Below are 9,567 nucleotides of genomic sequence, written 5' to 3'. Positions count from 1 at the left end.
TCACCAGGTTCTGGCTGGTGAATTGATAAGAGCTTCATCCTCAACATTATTATGTCAGTGACATCATACCCTGTACTCCAAAAAAGTCATAAAAAAAGATAAAACACTGGCATTTTTTCATATATTAATGTTGGATTATGTTTACAAGTTGTAACTGTTAAATACATGTTATTTACACTTTACTTTACACTTCCTTGGACATTTTTATTAATAAGTGGCCACTTCCACCAATTTTTATCAACATCACTAATAAATACACACATATGACCTTTATGTAGGTGCCATATTTAAATTGACATAATCGTAAGTATGTTAGAGAAGTTTCGCTAGTAAGAAAGTAACGCTAGAGAACTTTCGCGGTGTCGAATTTTTGCTAGCGAAAGTACGCCAGCGTTCATTTGCCAAGACCAAGTTTTGCATTTTGAAGAATACGTGTACTCGTAACAAAATAATGTATGATGTATGCCTTATGAAGTATGGTAAAGATTCGGACGTAAGTAAATAAGCCCCATCTGTTGCCTGGGCAACAGATCGGCAGAGAACCATTGTCAAAAGAATTTTTTTTTACTTTTTTTGTAATGTGAACAGTAAGAGTGAATCTTTTGTTGACATTTGAGCAGGTTATTCTTAGTTCAAAGTGCCACCATTAATTGTAAATAAAGTGCAAGTAAAGTTCAGAAAAAGGTTTATTTCCACACCCAGAGCTGGCCCAGCCAAGCCAAGGGGAACACTTTACAAACCTCACTATACACCATTACTATCTGCCTGTAAAAGACAGCAGTGAGTGCAGATCAGCCAACACAGTAATGGTGAGCAGTGACAAAGAGCTGGTATTATTATGCTGCATGCTATGATGCTATGATCTTCTCTACACCTTGAACCTGGAGAAAAATTGCTGTGCATGAAGACCACAGAAACTAAATGGTGGTTGTATGGTGTGCTTTAAAGGCTGTTAACTGCAGAAAGCACTACTGCAGCTTCATGACATGGAATAACATGCACTGTTGGTTTGTACTGAGTACTGCAATCAAAACTGAATGCATGTCATGTTCAGCCCATATATGAACACATGTGAGATTTTAGATCATGGAATATTAAAGATGTTATGGTGGCTTGTGGTGGATTAACTAAACTGAAGTGTTACTTTGGTTGTCAGGTTGTGATCATTGGCTGATTTTCAAACTTTGAAGAAAACTTGTTTTAATGTTTTACATTTTTGGAATGACTTTGGATGGGATCTGAAAACAGGAACAAAACCACAACTTCTTATGTACTGTATGTGTTTGTGAAGGTTCTCATTCATCTTTGTCACACTACAACACAGAGCAGACACTATCCCCACCAGCACAGAGGCTCGGGCAAAAGAGTTGAAACACCTCAAAGGGATATGTGGGTATCCAGACTGGGCCTTTGTTCAAACTAGGAGAAGGAGAAAGAACAACACCAATACTAACAGTGAAGGTGGAGAGCAGAAAGCAGAAAAAAGAACTTGGTTCTCCCATATATTTCTGGGGTGTCCAAAAAAACTTTAAAGGATCTTTAAAGGAGAATTTAACCCTTTAGCAAAAAAAACCCTACCCCCCCACATGACCCCCCTCCCTCCTCCCCCCCAGCCTAACTGCCGCCCCGGGGAAATGCCCCTAACTTTGTACTTACCCCTCGACACAGATTCAGGCATCAGAGTTCCAAGCAGCCATCTTCCAGGTCTTCGGTAAGCTGAGACAGTTGGAGCAATTTTCCAGTTTGCGACAAATGTGCATGCGACAAAATGGACGGAAATTGCTGAAGTGTCGGAAGAAGACACAAAGGCCTGGAAGATGGCTTATTAAAGATTGGATTTTAGTGGTTTCAGATGTTTTTGAAACCGCAACTAAACTCTCTAACTCTAAAATCACAATTGTCATTAAATCTATTAAAAGTTCAAATTAAAAAAGTACAAATCGAAAAACGCTGAACGACTGCAAAAAAAATACGAATACCTTGAAAACCTCTAAAAATTTGAGTATTTTAGACAAGTTGTAGTGAAAAAAAATCCAAAAACCTCTAACATCCTGATTGGTTTAAAATGGTCCAACCTCTCCTTGACTTCTACAGCACCTTGACAACTTTCCTTGGCAAAGTTAGGCATGATAGGCTTTCGTGTTTTTTTCATTCAAATCTCAAAGTTTTGCTATAAGATCCAAATTTTTGTGGAAAAATAAACTTGAATTTTTCGATATTTATTATACCCCGAGGATAGAAAAAGTCCAAATCCAAAAATCTGGCATCTCAGACCAGCTGAGGTTGTATATAAGTCAATGGGAAAGGTCCCTATTCAATTTGGAAGTTTTTGTGGTCTGTGCTGGAATTAGCCCAAAAATCTTACTATTTAGCCCAAAAATCTTTAATTCAGACAGAAATTTGAAAAATTTGGGCTTTTCATGAAAAAGTCTGAAAAAATCATGCAATTCAGATTTTCGCTCGATTTTATAGTTTTTCTCCTATCCAATAATATCATACTTTTTTAATAATAAATAAAGTCCCACGCTACATGAAATCTTTTTTATTTATTTTGTAGTATACTAGTTAATTTCTCCATTATAAAGGTTGCGTTTATTTTTGCTTTCAGTTCTCCAAATTGTAAAGTAGTGGATAGCCATGATTTTGCTATGATTTGTTTTGCTGCCGTAAAGATATGTGTTATCAGCATATGTGCGAGTACTGGTATATCTTTTATTTTACAGTTGAGTATTGCTTGCACTGGGTGTTTGGATAGGTTGATATTGAGAACTGAATAAATTAATTGGTATACTCTACACCAGAATCTCTGTAGTTTTGGGCAGGACCACCAAATATGACTCATCGTGTCCTGGTCCGGGCAGCCTCTGAAGCAGCAAGGGTTAGCAGTGGGGTCCCATCGTGCTTTACGGGCTGGTACCATGTCCAGTACCATCTGCTCAGTACTTTGTAAGAGGTTTCTTTAGCATATATGTTGCTTGTATCTAATCCACTTAGTTGTAATTCCTGGGTCCAGTCTTGAATGTATTTAAGTTCCATTATAGGGGTGGTGTTGGTTAAATAGTTATATAGTAGGCCTATAAGTCTCCGTGATGTTGGATATTTTAAACAGTAAGTTTCGTATATGGTGTTAGGTTGTTGAGAGTCTTTGGTATAAATAGACATATGTATATATATATATATATATATAATTATTCCTGGAAGCATGAGTGCACACTGGGATTTAATTAAAAATCAAAAATTTATTAAATTACATTAAAACTGGTCAACGTTTCGGTCCACCTCTAGGACCATTATCAAGACCCTTGATAATGGTCCTAGAGGTGGACCGAAACGTTGACCAGTTTTAATGTAATTTAATAAATTTTTGATTTTTAATTAAAATCCCAGTGTGCACTCATGCTTCCAGGATTATGCTTTTTGATATATGAGTGGCACCTGGGTGCCTTGCTGATTCCAGTGGAGTGCAGACTACCAAGGATCTATATATATATATATATATATATATATATATATATATATATATATATATATATATATATATAAAATCGAAATATTTCGGTTGCGGGAGCTTGATATTTGTCTTGGAACGCTGGATTATGAGGAGATATAATGGTGTATTGTCGTTTGATTTTGTCCCAAGTTCGTAGTGCAAATTTTATTACTGGTGCAGCGACACTGGGTCGAAAGATTTTTTCTATCCATAGTAAGTGTTGTCCAAAGTCCAACAGTTTGCACAAAGTCGGGCAGTTTGCACTTTCTATCTCCACCCAGGCTGGAGGATTGGTTTTTACATGCCATTTGGTAAGTTGTGCTAGTACAGCTGCGTAGAAATAATTTATGTATTAGGACTCCCAATCCTCCTTGGGTTCGATGTCGAAATACAATAGCTTTGGCAATACGTGGTTTAATGTTACCCCATAGGAACTTCTGACTTGCACGTTGTAGCTGGGTCATCAACCTTGCAGGTGGGGTGACTGGTATGACTTGAAACAAATATAGGATACGTGGCAAAATTGACATTTTGATTACTGAGACCCTACCAAACCATGAAATGTTATATTTTCGCCCAGGTTTCAAGATCTTTGAGAAGAGATTTAATGAGCTGTGGATAGTTAGTTTGGGCCAACGTGGAATATTCCGGTGTAATTTTGACTCCCAGGTAGTCCATACATTCTGTTATCCATGTGAAATCAAAATTGAATTGTAACAGTTTTTGAAGTGCGTGTGGTAAATTGAGTCCAATCTCAACCGTTTTGGTAGGGTTGATAGTAAGACCTGAGATACTACTAAATAGGTTTAAGATGCGGTATAGTTTGGGTAATGATGTCATGGGTTTGTATATAGTGAGTAGTATATGGTCAGCATATTGGCAGCATTTGTATTCCTCCTTTGCAAGTGAAACTTTTATATGAAACAAGACTATAATTTTTTTTAACCTGTCAAACACTTTTTGTTGAAAATCCCAAAACAGTCAAGAAAGCTAAAAATGAAAACTGCTGGGAAAATGCCAAGAAATATACAGGAATCCCAATTTGACCCTTGATATATTTTTATACAAAGCTATTTTTACCTTCACTTGATTACAATTACCTTTTTGTCATTTTACAGTTAATTACAAATTTTCATAGCTTCATGCTTTTTTAATGTTTAATGCTATGATACAGTACCATATATTAACAGCTACAATCTTCAAGTTCAAACATATAGAGAATTACCCCCCCCCCCCATTGTTTCATACACAAGGGATTATTTTATGAATGAATCAAATTCAAAGGAAATTATATTTCAGATATTAATAAATGAGGTCTGGCTATTGAAAGATTAGATATATTAGTTATTCATCTCAAGGCAAGATAGGTGCCAAGAAAAAAAAAATCTAATATCCTGGAAACATTTAATAAAATAGGATAATGGTATTTCACAGTACAAGTAACACCACCTTTAATAAGTTATGTGTCGATCAAATTAACAGTTGAGGATTTTGTTGGCTCTGTGGTTAATAAAAATGTATATTGTGAATAAATGATAACAAGTATAGCAATACGAAAATGCCTGGATCAGGACTTCAATGACGACTCCCTTTATAGCATGAAAATATATATTCCTTGACATAATGTGTTGGATTTTCTTTCATTAAAGGACCATGTAATGAATACAGAGGAAGAAATATGGTAACCAGACAATGGGATCTGCAGTGCAGATCTTTTTTTATTTTATTGCAATTATGTGTATTGGTATCACTTGTCTCAGAGTAATGAAATTTCACCTGCATTCTAAAAAAAAACCTGAAAGAATTCATTATTTTGTTCCCTCACAAGCATAATCGTATTCAAACATTAGCATTGTAGCCATTCATTTAATTGGAATTTCCCAAAAATATGCTATAGTCATGTCATTATAGAATCTAAATAATGCATTAAATTTTCTAAGGATGAATTAAAACAAGACTGTACATATTTGTGTTAGTATTAAGCATTATGGGGCAAATTCACTAACCTGCAGAATTGCGCTAGCGCAGGCTTCGCCAGGCGAAGTTTCGCCAGGGTGCAGCTAATTCACTAAAATCCGAAGTTGCGCTCAGGGAGGCGAAAGGTAGCAAAATTGCGCTAGCGTTAATTCGTCAAGGAAAGCGCAGTTACGCTAGCGATGCCTAATTTGCATACGGCACCAGGTTAAAGTACAATGGACGTATATGTAGCAGCAAATACATTACACCACAAAAGCCTGCGAAAGCTTCATATAATAAAACAGAGTTGTTATATTGCCCTACACATGTGGCCACTGTATAGTTTAGGTGCCATATGTTAGGAAATGTAGGGGGGAAGGAGGGTACCCCAAAAAAATGTACGATCTTTTTCAGCCTATCACCCTTAAAAAAGGAAAAGACGCCAGCGTTTTTTGGGACTTAGAAAAAATTTCCATTTTTTTTAAGCAATCCCTATCTACTCTATTGCACTTCGCCTGGACTGAGGTGGCGAAGGCAAGTCTGGTGCAAGAGGTAATGTTCAGTAAAATGCGCAAGTTAGTGAATTAACGTAGTTACGTCCCTTCGTCCACTTCGCTAGCGAATTTAGTTAGTAAATCGGCGAAGTAATGAAATGACGTCATGCTGGCGAACTTGCGCTAGCGTTAGGCACTTCGCACTTTAGTGAATTTGCCCCTATATCTTGAGTATTAATCACCAAACCCAACATACAAATGTAAAGCTTCCCAAACTTTTTACTGCTTTTTTAAGAGACACAAGGGATTGATGTGTGACCTATTTGCTCACAAACCCATAATCTTCATTTCCTATAGTGCTCTGTATGAAACTAACAATTACTAATTTTCACCTGGTGTACCTCAAACCATTGTTTTGGCTTCATGTTTAAGTGTTTTAAATGTTTTTAGCAACCTGATGGCATGGCATTTACCATTTATTTGGGAAATGCAAAGCTTCCTACATCCTAGATAACAAATATTATGAATTCATATTTCCTAGTTTTTATTTTGATGAGCAGGAACAAGTGAAAATAAAGTTTACTATCACCCAGTGCAATATATATATATACTACTTACCACCTCTTCCCCTGTTTATAAATGTACAGTTATGTGTACTGTTTTAGACAACTTGGTCTATAGTTGGGTTGTTTCCTCTCAGATCACTTGGGTCCGAGAACCTTAGCCAACATCTTAAAGGGGTTGTTCACCTTTCAACCACTTTTTCAGTTCAGTTGTTTTCAGATTGTTCCAAAGAAATAGACTTTTTTCGTTTACTTTCCATTATTTTTTTTTTTTCCAAAATCTTTTTTCCAAAATCTAAAATGAAAGTTGAATGTTCGTGTCTCTGGTGTTTGAGTTTGGCAACTCAGTAATTCAGGTGCAGACTCTAAACTGTTACAATTTTGCAACATTTAGTTGATACATTTCTCAGCAGCATCTCTGGAGTATTAGTAACTATTGTATCAATTCTAATAGCTGCCTATAATGAAACCCAGAAATGAAAATTCTTCTCAGCAGGAACAAAGATAAGAAATGTATCAACTAAATGTATTTAGAACAGTTTACAGGGTTGGCGACCCCCCTCCCAGAGCTGCTTTAGAAGGTGAAAATTGATAGTTTACACTTCAATGTTAGTAAAACAGCCACACATAGAAAATAGAAAGTAATTGGAAAAAGTCGTCATTTCTGGTGATCTGTCTGAAAACAACTAGTTTGAAGGTGAACAACCCATTTAACAAAATGCACTGTGTATAAATGCATTGCAGAATTGAACATATTTATAAGTTGATGAGATGGGAGGGTAGTGTAACATCCTGCCTGGATTTGAACCACAAACCCACTGCTTTTTAGGCAATCTCCTTACCTCTCACCTATTTCAGCAAACTGTTGGGTTCCTGGTTCACTTCAATAATATCCTTAGTTTTCCAGGCCATAATGATGGCTATAGGTGATCTCGATTTACCTACACCTGTTTTGAATCGCCAATTATCCACCTATAAATCCCTACCTCTCAGTTCCTTCCACAACCATTATAGGTCTATGTAACATAGTTCCTGGGTGTGCTTTCTGTTCTGATTATCTGTTTCTGTCCCCCTGCCTATATCCAGACTTCTAGACTGATGCCTGCTTGATGTCTCTATCCTGATTTTTTACTGTGCTGCTGTTCTGGTTTTGACCTGACCTGCCTGACTCTGATTCTTGCAGTTGCTTCAGTTCTCATCCTACCATCTGGTTCCCTTACGTGCCCAGAACCTTTGCCCTGGTACTCTCACTTTAAGAGCTGGTGGCACCCGAGAAGCGGATGTTTCCACCAAAAGTCAAAGGTGGCTGTTATAGGCAGAAGGGTGAGCTGCAACTGGGACCATGACAATTGTTCTGGGCTGTGTATTATTGATTGTGACAGGTTGGCTGCAGGGATGTAATATAAGGGGAGGAAAGTGTATCATACTAAGAGATGGAACAAAGGAGTTTATTCATAAAAAATCTCGTTTTTCAAGTAAAAACAACACAAATGTGAATATGCTCTCAAATATTCCCTATAGCATCGCATAGTTGATACTTATCAAGGAAAAAAAATTAGAAAAGCTGACGAGCTTCTATCGAAGTCAAGTATTGTCTCAGGCAACTTTATTTATTTTCACTGAGATGCAACTTTTCTCCTGTGTCAAAATGTGAATGATTATTTGGGCCTAGATTTTTTCCTAAATAAATTAGTGCTCAATGGATTAAAAACGAGATTGCTTTAAAAAAGTAGCATTATGTCAGATTTCTTTTTCACATGAACATGTTTTTTTCTCAATCTGAGAAATTAATAAATAAGCCTCTTAATAAAGATTGGGACATAATAAGGAAAGGGGACTGGGATATGAACAGAGGTGAGTAGAGTCACAGGATTTATGTAAAATGCAAAGGAATTTTAGATTTAGGGATTATGGACAGAAATACAGCCAAGAGACAAGGTCTAGAGGATAAATATCAGTATAACATTTCAAGAACAAATAAATAAATTGTGGACTAGGAGGAAATAACATGTTTGGAACTTAAGGTACTTTGGCTTTCCCATGCCCACTAGGTTATGCCATGTGCTGGTCATTGCTAGGAAGAATTAGTTAATCTATAGTCAGTCAGTACGAGTTAATGGAAATGTAGACAAGTCCGAAACTACAACCTGAACCTGTAACAAAGAGTAAAAATAAAGATGAAAATGCTTATATAATTTCCATTCCACATTAAGTAAAAACAATGGCCTTTTAATTCTTTTAGTTCTGCTTTCCTGACCATATATTCTACATATAGAAGAGTTGATGAATACAGTCAAATGACTTGTTCCTAGAGAATTCTTCTTTATGTAGCCCACGTTAGGGTTTCCAAATATCTAAAAATAAATTTGCCTACCTCTTTGAATTTAAAATTAGCCACTCATTAATGCACCGAGAGATCACGCAGACTTGTACCCTTCAAATTATGGATCACTTCAAATCACTGAAAGCAGGACCTCTATAATAGTAAAATGATTCTATGATGGTAGAAAATGGTAGAAAAGCCGGAATCAGACACGGAATGGTCACAATGATGATTTTATATTGGAGGCAAAGCTGTATTATACCTGCAGCTGGAATCAGAGGACACAGAATGGCCACAGTGAAGGAGGAGTTTCACTACTTTGAGCTAGATGAGAAAAATACATCTTGGCTCTATTCTCTGATATACAAATAATGATGCTGAACTAATTTGGATTTATAAATTAGAGCTCTGAAGACAACAGACTGAAGACGTATAAAAACTGGAAAAAATAGGTGACAATTGACATTTATTTGACCAATTACCCACCTGAACCCTTTTCATGTGGGATTTTAACATCAGCCCTGCTTTGGTCTTAAAAGGTACATTTTTTTTATAATTAAATGTAAATATATATATATATATATATATATATATATATATATATATATATATATATATATATATATTGTATAAGTTAATTGCAAGAAAGACACTGCAGTTTAAATTTGTTTTATTTAACAATTTTGTATTTGTCTATGTAACAGTTTTAATGCCTTTTTTGTAAATGTAGTTTTTACAGCA

The sequence above is a fragment of the Xenopus laevis genome, chromosome 5S (genome assembly GCF_017654675.1).
Source record: "Xenopus laevis strain J_2021 chromosome 5S, Xenopus_laevis_v10.1, whole genome shotgun sequence".
Taxonomy (NCBI): Eukaryota; Metazoa; Chordata; class Amphibia; order Anura; family Pipidae; genus Xenopus; species Xenopus laevis.
The sequence above is the reverse complement of the archived record's forward strand: the minus strand, read 5'-3'. Positions refer to the sequence as shown.